This window comes from Phodopus roborovskii, unplaced genomic scaffold, assembly GCF_943737965.1.
Source record: "Phodopus roborovskii unplaced genomic scaffold, PHOROB, whole genome shotgun sequence".
NCBI lineage: Eukaryota > Metazoa > Chordata > Mammalia > Rodentia > Cricetidae > Phodopus > Phodopus roborovskii.
Window position 1 is genome coordinate 303406 of NW_026126627.1, and position 19642 is coordinate 323047.

A 19642-nucleotide genomic window follows, 5' to 3' on the forward strand; every position below is an offset into this window, starting at 1 on the left:
CATACCCTTAATCATGAAAGTAGGCATTTCTCACCTTAAATATTTCTCCAAAGATGTGATCTTGGGAGATCATATACAGATAAAGACAGGATGACTCTCTACTCCCCCACCAATCCACCCACTCTTGGCCCAGTCCTAGCATTGGCTGTTAGGATGTAAGTTCTTAACAATGAAACCCACCCCATCCTCTGCTTCCTAATACTGGAATCTCCAAATGTGAGTACCAGTGCCATGGGGGTTCTTTATGTATGTGTACTACCTTATTAATCATTTAATTAATTCTAGGAACAAACAGCCCAGAAGAGGGCTGGGGAGATAGCATATGCTTATTGTTGTTCCATCTGGAACAAGGGTATCTGGGGCTTCCTGCCCAGCTGGCCTGTCCTACCTAGTCATTTCCATGTCCCAGTGAGAGACCCTGTCTCAAAAAACAAAAAACAGAAAACAAAAAAAACAAGGTAAGCTTGGTGTGGGGGTATCTGTCTTTCATCCCAGAACTCAGGAAACAGAGACAGGAAGATCTCTGTGAATTCCACCAGCCTACATAAAGAGTGCTGACTCAAAGAGGCAAACAAACAAAACAAACTAAAAACAAGGTAAATGGCTCCAGAGGAAGACACCTGAGATCTCTTACCAACACACACACACACACACACACACACACACACACACACACACACCCCTAAACATATAAAGAAAAAGAAAGAAGGAAGGAAGGAGAGGAAGGAAAGAAGGAAAGGAAGAGAGGGAAGGAAGGAAAAAAAGGAAGTAAGGGAAGGAAGGGAAGGGAAGAAAGGAAGGAAGGAAAATAGCTTAGGGAAACTTGGAGCATTTGCACATGAAGGGGCTGTGTGACAGAATGATTAAAATTCAGTATCCACACATTCAAACCAAAACCAAAACTTCTGGAGTAGTCTCATGCATTCGAGTCATAGCAAGAGGGGTGACTTTGGGCTAGAGAGTATGAACATTCTTTTCTCTCCAGAGGGCTGGATGTATAGATTGGACAGAGATGTTTTTTAGCACGATGAGAAGCATCTTTAAGTTTATATTTAGAAGACAACCAGAAGGAATATTATATCTTGAGCTTGTGACTGATAATAGTATCAGTATTTTACCAGGGCTAGATTAATAACACCAGAACTCTAATGATTAATGTTAAAACTGTGAACTTCTGAAAACTTAGTATAACAATAGCATAGAGTAACTTGTATTTGTATATTTTAAATAATTTTCTTAGATTCTCATAATTTTAGACTTTTGTATTTTTAGATGCTTATAATCTATATAAACCTTAAACTTTTTAGCCAGTTATTTACCATTATACATACATAAACAGTTGATTACTGAGAACAGCCTTTGCAAAGCAAGTTCTTTTAAATAGTAAGTTACAACTGAAACCCCTTTATCCTCTAATATGAATCCTTTAGTCAGGCAACACTGCCTGTGAATTTGCATTTTTCATCAGGTGACCTTATAGCTCCAGAAAAGCAAGGCCTAGTTTTCACATATGAAATGCACTGACCAGACAGCTGCTACTACAGTGATGAAGCCACAGTGAGCTGTCACCACCATTAGAGATGTGAGAATAAATTATAGCAGGGAGTATAATCCAAATGGCCCATGTATAGTTAAAATGACAGGGACTTACCACTGCTACCTGGGCGGTTACTTTAAGGCTCCTGTGGCCTTGGTGGCTTTGTTGGGGGCACTGGTAATTTGTTTTCAGCTATACTGTCACACAGGACAGGGGTACATCTTCAGCTGCTGCACAGGACAGCACAGGTCTTTGGCTGCCAGACCCAGAAGGTCCAAGAGATTTTCCTGTGGAAGAGGAGCTTGGAAAAGCTGACTCACTGTGTTGAGGCAGAGCAGGGGAGTCAACCAAACTGTGCCCACAGTGTGGGAAGAACCCTCGTGGCAGCAGAGGCTTTGCACAGTGGTTAGTGTTACCGTAACTCAGGTGGAGTTGTCTGTACCCCATCATCTTCTTTGAAGACCTTAGGGTTGCTTCTAGAAGCTGGCATTTCTGTATATCATGAGAAGTTTTTCCCATTAAATATTTTAAATGCCATATTCTGTAGATCTCTGAAGAGTTTTGAGGGCCATCTATTAAGTATACTTGATTTTAAATAAACTTGACTTATTTTTAGTTACCTGTTTTATACTTAATGTTGAAAACATATATTTGAAGCTAAATAAAGTTTGTCTCTGCAAATGAATTATATTTATAAAGAATTTGATCATTTATAAGATGATGATTAATATGTATGTCTTAATCTTTAACAGTTTACAATAAGTTTGTAGCTTTTATAAGATTAGGATCCTACAGTTTTATCCCTATTAAGTTTAGTCTCAACAATTACAATTCTTGACATGAAGTTCTTTTAGTATAAATCATAAATATAGTCCATTGAGAGACTGGCAATGTTTCCTGGTCCTTTTATAGCACACCATTGCAGAATATCACAGTTTCTTGTATGACTCAGTTTATCAAAATAGCGAAAGCTTAACAAAGTTAACAAAGACAAGGAGGTTAGACATACATTCTCTGTTAGCCTGAATAGACCTGAGGTCAGGAGAGACATTCTCTAGGCCCTTTGCTAGACTGCTTAGGCCATTGTCTTGCTGCATCATAAGATAGAAATATCCCAGTTTCTGGTGTTTACAGTTGTGGCTCTAACTTTAGTTGGTCAGCTATGCTGGGTGTTTGGGATTCCACTGTAGCCTTGAGCCTTTCTCAAGGTGAGCCCTTAGGCATTTAAACCATGTTAGTAAAAACAGTTAGTCAGAATGGGAATTTCAGGAGTTAAAAAAATCAAGGCTAATAAATTTAGAAACTTGTCCAGAACTATAGACACTGAGGGATTAAGTCTTTGTTTTAATATTACCTATGTAGATTTTTAGTTATTAACCCTGTGTTATAAGTTTTAAGTCAAATTTGTTCCAAATTGCCCATTGGTGGTGGTGCAGGCCTTTAATCCCAGCACTTGGGAGGCAGAGGCAGGTAAATCTCAGTGAGTTCTAGGCCAGCCTGGTCTACAGATAGAGGTCCAGGACAGCTAGGACTGTTACACAGAGAAACCCTGTCTCAAAAAATTTAAAAAGTGTTCCAGATTTTACAAAATTTTAATTATATTCAGTAAATTTATAAATCCCAAGGTATAGAAAATTTATAGAATAGTTTTATAATTCTTGAGATAAGGTTTATATCTTAGTAAAAGTTTTAGACAGTTAAACCAATACTCTAATTTTTTTAAGCTACTTTCCATGTTTTTTTTTCCTTGCTACAAAACCAGGTGACTCACCTGACATAGAACAGAAACTTTCCAAGTTCAGATCTAGCCTTTCACACAGCAGAAAAGCATAAAACAATATTCAACATTACCCACACCCAGAAGACATTTGAATGCTGCTAAACTGAATCCAGAGACCAGAAAGAAAATTTGAGCCTTGCTTATCAAAGTACCCACAGCAAGCAGCTGTAAGAGTTTTGTCTGGCTCTCAAGTCTGTAACTGGAGATTAATTGGGGCAGAAAAACACATACAAGGAATGGAGACAGCAAAAATTAAACCAATACAACAGGACAATAACAATAATTGGGGTCATTCAAAGATCTTTCAGTTCTATCAAACAAGTCTATCAAACAAATGGGAGGCTTTTTCTTAATTGCCTCCTTGTACAGCCCAGGCACTGGGAACTCACTAGAGGCTTCGTAAGTGTTGGGTTTCTCAGTTCAGTAATGTCAGGCCTCTCTGATTACTGTCTCAGCTCCTGATAATGCCCAGCATCCCTTGTTGAGCCTATCCAATCTCTTGGCTTCCAGTGCCATGGAATGTCTTCAGGGTTTCTGGGCTCTGTTGTGCAGCCTGGGTCTTTAAACCCTGCCAATAGGTGCTTAGTTACCAGGCCTCTCTGATTTCTTGGGTCCTGGTCTCACCAGGGTGTCCCTTGAGTGCCAAGGCAAGTCAGAAAAAGAACTAGTACCTCTGGCAGAACTCTCAAGCGACCACATAGGCAAATGACATCTTTCTTGTTTCCCTTGATGGGGGAATGTTGGATATTGTAGACAAACACAACCACGTGTCTCCAGATCAGGATCCCACAGAACCAAATGCCACAGAGAGTATCTGTGACTTACCAGAGGATGCATCCAGAGATGGGTGCTTGCTGCTTTCTCTTGTAATTGCAGCTGGACTTAAGGCGTGCCCAGGGCCTTGGAATGTATCCTGAGGGAAGGGCCTGGCTTCTAAATTTGGTTTGGGGTCTTATTCTCACTGGGGAACTCCAAATGTTAATCCCAAAGATGTAAGGGGAAAGATCACTAACCCAAATCATCATGGCCAAATTAATTAAAGCAAGCTTTTTAAAATTCATGTACAAAGGCTATCTCCCCCTAAGACGGAGCTCTAGAGGTCAGCATTGGATGTGAGGAAGACAAGGTTTTTATAGAGCTCAGGAGTAGGGGTTTCCAATTGGGGGATTTTGTGAACAAAATAGGTGGAGTTATAAGAGCAGAGCATGAGCTTAACAAGTCAGTCATAAGGACCTTCTGAAACAAAGACATGAAACAAAGGTATGGTTGCAAGATGGTTATAACACCTTGAAGGAGGGATAATAATGAGTTCACCATACCCAAGATAAATGATAAATGGGTACTTTATTTGGGAAAAACTTACACAGATAATAGTAAAGAACCACGGTAGCTTTCCTACTCCAGAAGATGCATTCTCTGCTTTGCCAATGCTCTCCATCCCCAAGAGAACTTGCACTCCCAGCCTCTCTACCTTAGAGCAGTTTTGTCCACACCTGAAACCACACCCAAAGGGGTATGGCCACTAATACAAATTCACTGGCAAAATGAAATACTATTACAATTCCCCTTTTAGTTTAAAGACTGTTTTAAGCCTGATGCAAAAACTATATACAATGATAAAAAAGTATATTCCAGGAAAAGGAAAGGTAAAACATACACAAATTAAAACCTATAACCAGCAAGAGCAACATTGAGCAATATGCACATCCAGTTTCAGAGTAATGGCATATAACAGAGATTATTCTGATAGCAGTACTAATCTGGAAAGTCTAAGTCTTGTACCTAGTATTTTCTATCTAAGAGAGGATATAGCTATGACTGTCTAGTCTTCAACCTCTTCAAAGACCTGAGAAAGAAAATAACATTACTAGGGTAGGCAAGAAGTGTGATAGTGACTTCCTGAAGGTGCACGTGAAGACAGAAACAGCAGGTTATCTGAACAGTCACCAAAGATCTCACAGTAACATCGGGATGACCAACTTTGGCTGAGGCCCATAGTATCAGACAGACCTCAGAAGCAAGGAAATTGAAAGACTGTCTCACCCTGACTTGGCAAGGTTCAGCAGTCTTTTAAGTTTATCTCCTGATAGCCCAATTAGGACAGTGTGTCCAAAGTCAGAGGTCAAGGTGGGGCCATTTCTATGCCCAAGAGGCTAGTAGCTAAGGAAAGAACGAACTCCAAATGGAGTGTCATTGGTGCCCATCATACTCTTGGGAATAGCTCAGTGCTGTGAGGAGCAATTGTGTCTCATGTCAACGGGGTCCTACATTATTAAAACATTTAAATGCCATATTATGTAGGTCTTTGAAGTGTTTGAAGATCAAATATCTATGTTGGGTACATCTCTGAGCACATAAAGAACCTGACTAGCCTCATTAGGTATAAGAAGTATGGGTAACTATAATCTGTAATTCTCAGAAACATAATTGTTCAATGACTGAAGCTTCCTAAAATAATTTAAACAATCTTATGACCTCAATGTTGTAACTATATACAAATATGAGTAAATCTCTAAAACAGAGGTAGAACTGAAATGTCTTGACCAAAGGTAGAACTGTATAGTGCAACATGACAAAAATATCCTAAATTGTATCAATATACAAAATATCTTAAGCATATGTAGATGCATACATACATAGAATATGATAAAGATAGTTTTATATTTGTGTGCAAAACATCATAAACAGAAAGAAGACCCTACAAAATATGACAACATATAATATACAAATTATCCAATACAGGAATACAAAGTTAATTTTATGTAAGTTTCGACGTACAAGAATCTATAACAATGTAAGTTGTGTATAGCTAATAGTTACTAAAGCAGTTCACAAGAAATATGTTAATCTAAGAGGTAATAGGGCCTGAATTCAATTAGCAGCCCCTACTTGGCCCCAGTTGTTGGTAATCAGTTTGACTAGCTACCTCCTTCCCCAAACAACTGCTAATTTCAGGACCAGAGAACAACTTTGAATTGTCTGGGCCATTATGCAGCAGAAGGATTGATTCTGTCTCCATATCCATTCTGTTAGCCTGTGTCTTGTTATAGGCGAAATAAGATCATTAATGTTGAGGGAAAGTAAGGACCATTGATTGTTAATTCTTGTTTGTTTTAGATTTGTTGTTGTTGATGGTATTGTGAATATATTTGCCCTACTTTATCCTTTAGTTTCTGGTGAAGTGGGATTATCAATTGCCTATATCTTTGTGAGCAAAGTTAACTTCCTTGGGTTGGAGTTTTCCTTCCAGAACTTTCTGTAGAGCTGGATTGGGCTGGGGTCAAGAAATGCTTGCCACAAAGTTAGTGTTTGAAAGTTTCAAGTTGCTTCTTTGAGAACCTGTATTTTGCTCCAGTTCCTCAACTTCTTGCCTATGTCAAATATAATACCCAAGAAAGCAATGACTATAAGGATTTTAAATCACGGTGTCAAGAATGTTGCAATATTAATGTGGAGATGGAGAATCCATCAAGCAGAGGGACATATTGATGGTTCACAGGAGTGGCAGGGTTCCTAGAGCCATTCAGTAGTCAGGGAATCCAGGTATCAACTCAATTATCACAAATTAAATAAGAAAATTATTTCTACCCCTAAGGGAAAAGGCAAGAATTAAGGTTCAGTAATAAATTAAACATTATTTTATTAAAGTATATCAAATTAATAAAAAAGAAAAGAAGAATTAGGGGGTTTCTCTAGCTTGCAGCCCTGCACTATACTGTAAGTTTATGAAATAAACTATGCTGCAAATACAAAGGTCTATGAAATTTAATGGGATTAAACCTGCCTGTAAAGTAGGCTGAGAATTACAGATTATAGTTACCCATACTTCTTATACCTAATGAGGCTAGTCAGGTCCTTTATGTGCTCAGAGTTCACAAGAGAAAAAGGCTACTGGTTTGAAAGTGTCAGAGACTTAAATAAACATGCCCATTAAAAATAAGTATCAATTTATACATCATAGCTACTTTATTGGGCATTACATGATAAAATGATTTGATTGCTTTAAATCATATGAGTATATTTGATGAGTTTATTAGATATCTGAAAATCAACTAAGATCTTAGGCTACCATTTTACATTCTTATGATTTTTCACATTTAAGCAACTGTACTTTTTATACTATTTTACTATTAAAATTAATTTAAAATAAAAAGAAATATGTTAATCTACCTATATCCTATCCTGTCCATAACCTTAAACTTTTCTAAAAGAGATTCCCAAGCCTGATCATCATCTTTCATTCCCAGCCCCACACAACTTAAAACCAACCCTAAGCAGGTGATAATTATCCATTTTTCAGGAAAGGAAAAAAAAAAACAGAAAAAGAAAAGAAAAAGAAAGAAAAGAAAACCAGAATACCATCTAAGCCAACTGTAGGAAAGAGGGAATTCTTTTCTTAGAATTACTTACTACTGTCATGGGGTAGCGGTGACTCTATGGGATCCTTTAGGAAAGAACTAAAGCAGTGGTTAAGTCTCAAGAGGAGTAGCTGTAACATTTGTAGCACATCTATAAGTGGCAGGAGATGTTTGTATGAAGTTCTATCTGAAGCTCTGGCCAGAGTGTTAGAAGGGGGTGAACCATCTCAGCTAGCTAATCTGGAATTGTTTAGAGCAGTATTAGACCCAAACCAACCCTAGAGTGGTGTACACTAGTTCAAAGACATCAAGTTGAATCAAATGAGGCTGCATCTTCTTTCTGGAGACTTCAAAGATTGACATTAGGAAATTTTATTGTTCCTGTGGAAGACTTAAACATTAATATCAACACAGAACATTTTAACTTATATAGATATGCATACTGGGAAAGGTAACAATAAATATGAAAATAAGTATGAGGGAAATTAGGATTTTTGAAAGATAACAGGGTTTTGACAATAATAGTCACTAGATTTTTGTTTTCTTCTCACACCAGTTGACTCTATGATATGAGACAGAAACTCTGTATTTTTCTTTTAACAACATGCTTGAATTTAGAGAAGGAGAACCAAATCTAACTCCAAAGCCAGCATTGATTTTCACATGAATTGGGACTATGACTGTACTGGGAAGTAGGAGATAACAGATGTTTAGGTAGAGAGATTTTACCATGAATTGGTACCATAAGTCAGATTCTTTCCTTGTTTGATGGTTGTTTTTGCATAGCTATACTTTCTTCTTTAGGCATCTACATACCTGATGTCTTTTGGCTTCTTAAAGATGGGTGTTTTCTGTTTTCCTGTAAAGATAAGAACAGAAGACTTCCCCAAGCTTTGTTAGGTTTCCTTAACTTGTGGGATTTACCTTAATGGATTGCCTATCATTTATCCTCATCAAGGGGTTTCTCCTCTTGATGTTTAAATTGTATCTTGATCAACTTTGATGGTACCACAGTTTTTCTTCTCCTGTAGAAATAAAGGTAAAACTCCTTCCCAAACGTAGCAAATATCCTCGTTTCCATTCTGAGGTCAACAAATACTTGAAGTACACTGGCTAGTTTAGCTCAGAAGTTTTTTCTATTGTCTAATGTCTTTTTATGGCTGTTTTTCCTCTCATTAGCATTAAGAAAGTTCAAGGTCAGAAAAGCATTATGCAATCTGTTTTTTTTTTTGGGGGGGGGGGAGTCTTGGTCTCCCCTGCCTATTTACAGAGCATTTCCTTTTAAAGTGCAATTAGATCTCTCAACAACTGCTTGTCCTGTAGGACTGTGTGCTAATACCAGTAATACGCTTTACATTATAATGTTTAAAACACCTGTTTCATTTTGCTGGAGCCGTATGCTGGAGCATTGTCCATTTTGATTTGTGCAGGTACACACATAATAGCCATTACCTCTAATAGGTATGTATTAACAGAATCAGCCCTTTCAGAGCTCAGAGCAATTGCCCATTGAAATCCTGAAAATGTGTCTATTGTATGGTGTGCACATTTTGATTTTCCAAATTCTGTAAAGTGGAAACACATCCATTTGCTAAATTTCATTTCTATTTATACCTTTAGGGTTACTACCTGCTGGTAAAAAGGAGTTTGGTTACAGAAGGAACAAGTAGAACATTTTTCTTTTTTACTATTCCTTAGCTTGTTGCCAAATGATGGAGAACTCCTTTTTCAAACCTTTGCTATTCACATGGTGTTTTTTTATGAAATTCTGAGGCCTCCAGCACACTTCCTATTAGTAATCTATCAATTTCATCATTGCTTTGTGCTAGAAGGCCTGGCAGACCTGTATGGGATCTGATGTGTGTCATATATATATTGGATGAGCCCTGAACCTGATTATTTCTTGTAATTGTATAAATAATGAAGTTAACTCTGTATCATCTGGAATAAATTCAGCAGTTTTAATGCATATTGAGAGTCGGTAACTATATTGAGAGGCTCTGTAAAATCCATAAGTACCATGAGAATGGCATACAATTCTGCCATTTTGTACAGAGTTTGAGCCACTTTACTTATATTTCCTGATTTATATGCTAATTTGTTTGCATCAGTGTAGAACGTAGAGACTCCAGAGATTGGTATTTTCCTTACATGGGAGGATCCAAATGGTTTTCTTTATGAATTTTATTCTCTCACTTTTGGGATAATTGTTGCTAATCATTCCCAAAAAGTTACTGCAAGCTCCTTCATAATCTTTCCATAAGGAGGAAATTTCCTCATTAGTTAAAGATACTATAATTTCTGCTGGGTCCATTCCTGTCAGTTGAAGAAGTCTTAAAATAAATCAGAAATCTTTTCTATATATGTGGTAGAAATATCCATTCTAATACAATATTGACCCTTTGCATCAAAATCCCTGAAGGGTATTTGCTAGCTTTGGATCCACACGGTCCACATGTGCCTCTACTCTTTCTTTTCTACCCATTCTAATTCTTTTTCCTTGTCCCCTTTTAGGGTCTTTTTCAAACTTTTTAAATTATGTCTGTCTACTCCAATAATAGTCTGTAGCTAGGAAATCTCTGCTAGCAAATTTTGAAGATCGTTAAGAATCTCATATCAATCTCTCCTGATCATTTTCTGTAGACCTACTTTATATCCTATATAACTGATAGAATCTCCTCTTTGTATTTTTTGGGGGACAATTTGTAATCCTCTTTGATGCAAAATTTCCTTTACTTCCTCAAACAAAATTTTTTCTAATGTTTCTGCTTTAGAATAAGTCAACAATATATAATCCATATAATGGTAAATTATAGATTGTGGAAACTATGAATTATTTCCAGTGGTTTTCACACAAAATATTGGCACATGGTGGGGCTATTTAACATTCTCTGTGGCAAGACCTTCCATTGATATCTCTTGAGAATTATTGTAAGTAGGCACTGTGAAGGCAAATTTTTCCTTATCTTTTAAAGATATGGTGAAGAAATGGTCTTTTAAATCAATAACTATAATAGGCCTTTCTTTAGTATCAGAGAAGGCAAGGGCATTCCAGGCTGAATCCTTTATTGATGGCTCTCAGGTCTGTAAGCATTCTCCATTTTCCAGATTTCTTCTTAATTATAAATAAAGGAGAATTCCAAGGGCTAGTGGATTCTTTAATATGTCCAGCATTTAGCTGTTCCTGGACCAGATTTTCTAGAGCCTCTAGCTTCTCAGAAGTCATAGGCCATTGCCCTACCCAGACAGGTTCATCAGTTAGCCACTTTAAGAGTAGGATTTTTGGTTCCTCTGTTAGTTCAACACTACTATTCTGGTTTTGTACACTTTGGATTGTTGGTGTCTGTTTTATATAGTAACTTGCAATAAGTTTTTCATAAACATGAATTTGTTTATGGTTCATATCTAACACAGAGGAATGTTAATCTGGATATTCCATTGCTGCGATAGATCACTAGACTATAGATTTATTGTTATATCAGCCACATATGGCCTCAGCCTTCCTCTCTGTCCTTCTGGCCCTATACATTCAACCCATATTGTGTTTTGTTTTACTTGAGGTAGGGTTCCAATCCCTAAGAATTAAATGCTTATCTCCTGAAGAGGCCAACTTAGATGCCAAAATTCTTGAGTTATAATGGTAATGTCTGATCCCATGTCAAGCAAGGCCTCAAGCATGTTATTTATCTGTACTCTTAGTTTTGGTCTTCGGTCATTTATAGAAGTCTGCCAAAATATATGTTTTTTTGTTTTCTCTGTGAATGTTCATCCAGAGCATTATGATTTTTTACAATAGGCACTGGATTTTTAAATTGTTCTTGGGATGACAGGGAAAAACTGTATCACCCTTGACATGAAGCCCTTTGAGAGCGCCCCCCACCCCCAGGGAGTTTCCCAATGGTAAAGGGTTTCCTTGCTTGTGTCTGGTTGATCTACATTTATTGGTCCAGTGTTGGCCTTTGCCACATCTTCTACATAATCCAGAAGGTTGGGGCCTTCTGTTTGAGTTATTCCTAGAAGAAGATTATTTCTAGGAATGCCTTGTCTACAATATCTTCTCAGATGGCCTATTCTACTACAATTAAAACATTTGGTATTTTGATGTCTTTTCCTTTTGGTAGGAGACTGCTTCTCCTACCAAAGCCTCAGATAGTCAAAAAACTTAATATTTGCTGTGTGCAGGATCCATTCATCCATTAGTGTTGATCTGCTCTTTAAGGGCCCAAGCATCTTTTTGCATTCTAAATTAGCATTTTCAAAAGCTAGAGATTCAGTGAGTATTCATCTAGCTTCTGTATCTGCTCCCCTATTTGTACCTCTTTAGTCAATCTTTGCAAAAATTCAGTAAAAGGTTCTTTGGGGCCTTGTATGACCTTAGTATATGACTCAATTCTTTTCCCTAGTTCTTAACTCTTGTCCCAAACATTCAGGGCTGCTGTTTGGCATAGGGACAAGATATGTTCATTGTATATAGCTTGATTATCTACATTAGCATAAAGACCTTCACCAAAAATTTTATCTTGGGGAGCTTTATACCATTTCATTTTGCCTTGATGTTCAAGGGCTTTAATCTCTTCCCTCCATAATGATCACAACTGCATCTGTAGACCAATTTCTAGGACAGCTGAGACTAATTAACTCCAGTCATTTGAGGTTATTCTATATCTTGTAGCCCATGACTCTACTAACTGCCTCACATATCATAAATGCATGCCATAAGAAACTGATTCCTTAATACCTTTTAAATCTGTCATACATATTGACTGCCAATGACATTCCATGAATGCCTCTGGATGTTTCTTATTTGCTGATTTTTCGGTAATAGTAACAGGATAGACCATAGCAGGTGATAATGTTACAACCTTTGGTAAGTGACCTCTGACTCTGAAAGGTACTGGTGATGTTAAATTCCTTTCATTCTCTTTCATTTGTACCTCAACTCCTGATGTATCGGTTTTAAGGTTTTCTATGTCCTGTAATCTATTCACCATTGTTTCTTGGAGTGTTTGAATTTCCTGGACAGTATAAACTTCAAACAATTTCATTAAATCAGTCAGTTTCTTGTTCTCTTCATTCATATATAATTCTAGAGATTTAATATTCTCATCCTTAGAGATTATCTAGGTGGTATGTAGATTGCCTTTCAAAAACCATGTTCTGTCTGCTAGCTTGTCATTAATCTCAGACATGTAACAATGTTTTTTCTGTTAAACTTCCAACCTCTGTATAACCCAGCACCTCCCAAAAAATTATAATGATGGTACATGCATTTATTGCAGAATTACATGCAGCTGACTGAGAGGTGCTGACAGGGGTGACTAGAATCTTGAGAGGCCAATGACCTTCCCTCCCCTACTCCTTCCATAAGGGAACACTCCTTCCATAAGGGAACATCCACAGAACCATTTTTTTAATTTATTTTTTACATTCCAACCCCAGTTCCCCCTCCCTGCTCTCCTTCCTCTACCCCATCTCCTCCCACCTTTTATTTGCTCCTTGAAGCAGATAAGGCCTCCCCTAGAAAGTCTACCACATCTGTCCCATCATCTCATTGAGGCAGAACCAAGGCACCTCTCCACCCCCACAACCTGTGCCTAGGTTGAGCAAGGTATCTCACCATATAGAACGGGCTCCACTAAGTCAGTTTGTACATTAGTGTTAGATCTTGGACCCACTGCCACCAGCCTCATATATTGTCACAGTCACACCATTGTCACCTGTAGTCAAGTTCAGTTTTATGCAGGTTTCCCATTTGTCAGAGCAGAGTCAATAATTTCTCACTTGCTATCTCTGTAGGTTTCCCCATTATGGTCTTGAGTCCTTTGTTCATATTATCGTTCCTTCCTTACTTTGATTGTCCTCTCAGAGCATGACCCATTGGTTAGCTGTAGATTTCTGCACCTGCTTTCATCTGTTTCTAGAAGAGGGTTCCCGCTTCTCTGCGATTGCGGATTGTAGGCTTCTCCACGGTTGCGGATTGTAGGCTGGGTATCTTTTGCTTTATGTCTAGAATCCACTTATGAGTGAGTACACACTATATTTGTCTTTCTGGGTCTGGGTTGCCTCACTCAGGATGGTGTTTTCTTGTTCCATCACAGGTCAAATTTGAGGATTTTTTGCAAGTAGTTACAGCTGCTCTGATGATTTTATATTTGGGGATAACACTCTACAATAGGAGGTGAGAGAGATGGGGTGCTGATTTCATTATGAGTCCCAACTTTGCCTCTTATCTTACACTTGGATAATCTTCCCACCCTGAACTTGTTAGTATGATAGAGAACACAGAAGCAGCTAGTAATAGAAGGTTCTGATTGGTCAGATTCTGGGTCACCTCTCATTCTTGAAGGAAATGGGTGCATGGAGGGGGTAAAAGAAGATAGGTCTCTGGGCTAAGGAGCTGCCCTCCGAGTATTTCCCCTCACACCCCAGGAAGCCAAGCCTCTTTTCCCCATCCACTTTCCTAATTCCATCAGAGAAAGATCTTAGAACTACCTCCACCTTGAGAGATGTGACCTAAGAAACTCTGCATCAGTGCTTGTGTCCGCTCTGGTCGTTTCTGTAATTGGCTGTGAGACACCATCTCCCCAAGCGCCTCCTTGAGTGGAAGACAGCACTTGGCAGCTGAGTCACTGAAGGGAAATGGGAGATATTTGTTTCTTTTCAGAAAGAAAAGAAAGTGAACAAGAATAAGAGAAACCAAAGTGAAACCCAGAGTAGGTTTGTTGCTCCACCTTGTCCAGAGCACCATCCTGGGGATTTTAACTAGTCCATCCATCTGCAAGCCACGGGAGCTGGCCTAGTTCATGTCCAGCCAAGGAAATAAACCCAGGAAAGCCATCATGTGAGATGCCTATGTGGATGATCCAGGTAATGTGAAAATGGCTGGATTGTTTTGCTTTTCACTGGGCAATGTGTTTGTCCAAGGATTTAAGTGTGAAAGGCTCCTGGCAGTTCAGGCACCTTGGGAAATGGAGGAACTTTCGTGGCCCAGTGGGAGGGGAAACACTCTCATAAGCATACCAAGAAGTTTGTCTCCTAGGTGAGTCCAGATCCTCACACCAGGCACACACACAGAGCCCAGGTTCAATGCTGAGTACTGCCCAAAACAAAAGGAACAGAAAAAAATGCACAAGGTTATGTTTTATTGTGCTACCAATTACATTTCAGATTGGAGAAATCCCCACAGTTGAGATCATCTACCCCATAGTATAGTCTAGTTTCTAGGTCATAATGCAATGTAGTTCCAGCATTTGTCAGCTCTGAGACCTTACACAAAGTATTTCACCCGAGTCTGCTTTAGTTTTGTCTTCTACAAAATGGGTCTAGTATTAGAAACTGCCTTAAAAAAGATCAGGTTTTTCAATGTACATGGCAAAGGCTAAAAAAAAAAAATCACAGTAATTACAGGGCTTATAGGATGGCTCAGAGGGTAAAAGAACCTGTCTCACAAACCTATTGACCCCAAACCCACATAAAAGTGAAAGGGAAAAAAACAGTATACAAAAGTTATCTTCATGGATTTGTATGGATATGTATTCCTATGGCATGTATGGCCCCTCATTATGCACTCAAACATACATAAACACATAACAAAAATTTAATTAAAAGTAGTGATTATTATTTCTGTCACATTCATTTCAATTATGGCTTGCAATATAAGATTATACAAAATACAGGTGTTGTAGTTTGTGACACCATAAGAATGGGCTAAGTGACCATTATGACATTGAATATACCATTGTCGTTGTCCTGAGAATTACTATTTAAATTCCAGATGGCACTTCTGCTTTATAGCTTTAAAAGCCTCAACAAGCAAGCTTATATAAAATATTAGTAATCCTGCCCACCTGGCAAGAAATATCAATTGTTTCATTAAGTTTGTCAGCATAGTATGAGTGGGTTTTTAAAAATCTCTAATGTCTTGGATTATAAGAAACAAGTTAGAGATGGTGTGTGTGTGTGTGTGTGTGTGTGTGTGTGTGTGTGTGTGTGTGCATTTATGCACATTGTGTGCATGTGTGTTTGTGTCTGTACATTTGGAAGTCAGAGGTCAACCTCAGGCATCATCCTCTGTTTCTACCCTTTCTGATATTATGACAGGTATTTCTTTGGCCTGGAGCTCACTGAACTTAGTTAGGCTGGTTGGCCAATGAACACCAGGGGTCTATCTATCTTCCCAGTACTGGTGGTAATGAGCAGCTATCACACCTGGCTTTTTCAGTTGACTTCTGGGGGATTGAACTCAGGTTGTTTTATTGACTGAACTACTGCCTCTTCAGTCTTTAAACACAGAATACAGTCACTGACTCGGAAGAGGGACCTTTTTCTTTTTCTCAAAGATTGATAGTAAATATTTTTGCCTCAGAGGGCCATATGGTCCCCACCCAGATACCCTGCTCTGTTGTAGCACAGAACAGCCATGGAGATAATACATAACAACTGTGCATTGCCCCATTTCAATATTTTCTTTATGAGCATCAAAGTCAGGATTTTGTGCCATTTGCACATCATGATCTGTTTTCCCCCTCAGCATTTGGGAATGTAAAAAAACATCTGTGACTCATAGGCCGAACAAAGAGAGATAGGTGGTGAGTTGGACTAGCCGCCAGGCCATAGTTTCCAGACCCCGCCATAGCAGAGACTGTCTCCCCTTCTCCCCTCTTCTCTTCTTTTTCTGAGATGGTGCCTCGTGTAGTCCAGGCTAGCTTCAAACTTGCTATGTAGCCAAAGATAACCTGAACTTCTGATTCTCCGCCTCCATTTCCAGAGTGTTGAGATTCTAGGCATGGTTTATGCACTGATGGGAGCCGAACTTTCCAGCTGCACTCAAAATAGCTGTTTCTGACGTGGGCTCTCCATGACTCATGCTGGAGTTTTCTAGACTTGGGGTATTTGTGGGCAGCGTATTCTGTTCACTCCCACACCAGAGTCTAGGCTTTTATGCCTTTCCCCAAATGTTACTACCTTCAGTTTAACCCAGGTTCCTGTCATTCTAGCCCTATTTGTTTTTAAGGGGTGGTGAAGCTTTGTTTTGGTATGTGTGTACCACATTCACAGGTGCTTGCACAGGTGCACATGGAGAGAGATGAGAGGTCAAGGTCAGGTGTCTTTCCTTGTCTTGTGTTTTGAGAACAGGGTCTAGGATTCATGACCACAATAGCCTGGCTGGTTGCCTCCACCTGAGAACACAAGCAATTGTATGCTTCCATACCCACCATCTCTTAAGGAGTTTCTGGGGCTCAAAATCATGTCCTCATGTTTGTGTAGCATACACTTTACTGACTAAGCCATCCCCTTGCCCTCCTGACCCTATGTTTACTGGAAGTGACTTCATCTAGATCCAGTATCTGTCTATGCTCTGTTAAATCGAGACAGTGACCCCAGTGGCAGGTGCCCACTTCATGAACCAAGCAAGACACTCAACATAGTCTTCACTCAGACCCAGACCAGGGCTCCAGGCCCAGTTTCAACCGCACTAGCCGCGGTGCTAGGCTTTGTGTCCAGAGGTGCTCTGGCTCGCTGGGGCTCAGCCCCCACTCAGTCATCTGTCCAGTGGCACCGTGTGTTAGAACTGCATCTGTGGGAACACCTCACTCTGCACAGCCAAAGGAAGCAGAAGCTGAAGTTGCCCGTGCCTAAGATGAAAGGCATGGCTAATCTCTCTTTCATAGCCTTGACCCACTTCCTACATTATCCCCATGGTCTGGAACCTTCTGAATGTAAACCCTGTCATCCACATGGTTTATCTCCCTGGCAGGTTTCCAGGCTGTGAGAATTCAACCAGCAATATGCCTTCCAGGCTTTTGACTTTTGACAGTCCTAATCGCTTTTCTCCCCCACCTCAGCACAGTTTTCTGAAGCACCATTTGGTTTCCTAACCAGGGCCCCCTGCTAATTCTTGTCAAATTAGAAGCTGGGTAGTCATGGTGAAGACTCATGGTTCACAGCTCAGGATGGATTTATAATTGTTTGGATTTATGAAGGAAATTTTTAAAATACCATGAATAACAGAATGTACCATCATGCTACAAAACGTTGTTTATGCAATCCTAATCAGCCAAGTATCCTGTTGTTATAGGGTTATTCGTTCTGTAGTTTCAACTCAACAGTCAGAATAACATGCTCTCTTCTTTTATTTTGTTATTTGTTTTTGTTTTTTGAGATGGAATCTCAGGTAGCCCATGCTGGTCTCAAACTTGTTATGTAGCCAAGAATGACCTTGAACATCTGATCCTTCTGCCTTGGGTTACAGGCACGCACCACCACATCTGGTTTATGCTGAGAATCAAGGCCATGCAACAGTATTCTTTCTCTTGGACCCCAGCTTCATCCTCCTTCTCAAGACAGTCCTCAGGGATACAACAGCCAGAAGTTTCAAAATTAAAACCAGTTACTTCCCCTCCTTAGGAAAGAATGATTCATTAAAAAGCAACTGGCTCCTTGCTTCTCATTCTGCTAACATCAGAAAGAGAGAGGAGTCTCTGAGCCCACCTTGCAACAGGACACTTGGGGAGTGAAATGAGTTTCTTCCTCACATAGATGGCTGACTACAACCAGTAGGCTGCCACCAGGGCTTTTGTGATTGGACTTAGATATCTGTTCTCTGGTATGAGACTCTCTGTCTTGGGTCAAGGTCAGGAAGGTGTTCCTATGGAAATGAGTTTGGTTGGATTGCTACATTTATTCCCAGAGAAGATAATGGGCTTGCACCGGAGAGGTGTCCTTTTGCAGAGGACAAGAGCTCAATTCCAGCATCCATGTTGAGTGGCTCACAATTACCTGTAACTCCAGGGAATTCAGTGCCCTTTTCTGGCCTTCATGGGCATCCACACATATGTGTACATACACATGTACAGTTTTAAATCTTTTTTAAAATGTTTCTAAAAGCATTTTATTTAAATGTGGTAAAATATTTGTATGACACATGTGAGTCCCTGTGCTCCCCACTCCCTAGCACCAAAATCAATACTAACTACACACTTATACACACACACACACACACACACACACACACACACACACCAAGACAACAACAAACAGAGTCAATGTAAGACAAAAAATATTAAATGTATGGAGGTTGCACCTTGATCAGCTGGCCCTTTTGCTTTGGGCCTATGTTGAAGTGGCATGTCCTGGTTTTTAAAAATAAAAAAAAAATGTGATTTCTATGCAGAGTTGAAAGTTTCTTTGGTCTAGCACAAAGGCTTTCTAATCAAGTCTGGATTGGACTTCTAACCCTGGCATTCATCAGTTGACCTTGGCAAATCACTTATGACCTCTACAATTCTTTAGATTAAACTAGAAAGAGATGATTATGATGAAGGCACCCACTTCCCAGAGTATTGAGGAAAGCAAAGAACCGTCTTCATCCCACACAGCAGGGATGGAATATGAAAGTGGCAGCAAGGTACATGAGCACGGTGCCTGGCCACCTGTGCCTGCAGAATACACTAAGGAATATTCCTTTTGTCATTAGCTATTTTATTCTCCTAGCTGCTGTTCATGGACATTTCAAACTAGGAGTGATGCATGTTTGTCATCCCACCCCCAGGGAGTTTGAGGCCAACCTGGACAATGAGCAGTTTCTAGATTGCCAGTTCTCACCCACTGCCACCTCATTGCTGGGTGGGCACGGATTCCCGGGCATCGACCGACATCCTCAGGATAAATGGTTGAACCTGTTGGCCCATCCCAGCCATGCCTGGAACTCAGCTTGTTTGCTGCTGCTGCTGCTCATGAGGCCTATGTGTCCCTGGGGTGGCATTTGGGGATAAAAAAGATGGATTTAGCTGCTTCTTCCCCCAGAAGTGACTCGGCTCCTGGAAGTGCTGTGACAGCAATGGCAATTGGAGCCCTGGGGATTTCTGTGCCTTAATGCTTTGTGCTCATCCACCAGCAAGTAGGTCCATCTGGGAAATGTAGCCATCTTCCCCAGCCAGGCTGGAAGCTTCCTCTGTATACTCTCAT

At 39.6% G+C, this 19642-nt stretch overlaps 1 protein-coding gene across 2 annotated transcripts in view; it reads left to right on the plus strand.

Moving 5' to 3' along the window:
- Positions 1-19642, plus strand: part of Bmerb1 (bMERB domain containing 1) — a 91246-nt gene that overhangs the window by 38243 nt on the left and 33361 nt on the right. The window lies entirely within an intron of this gene.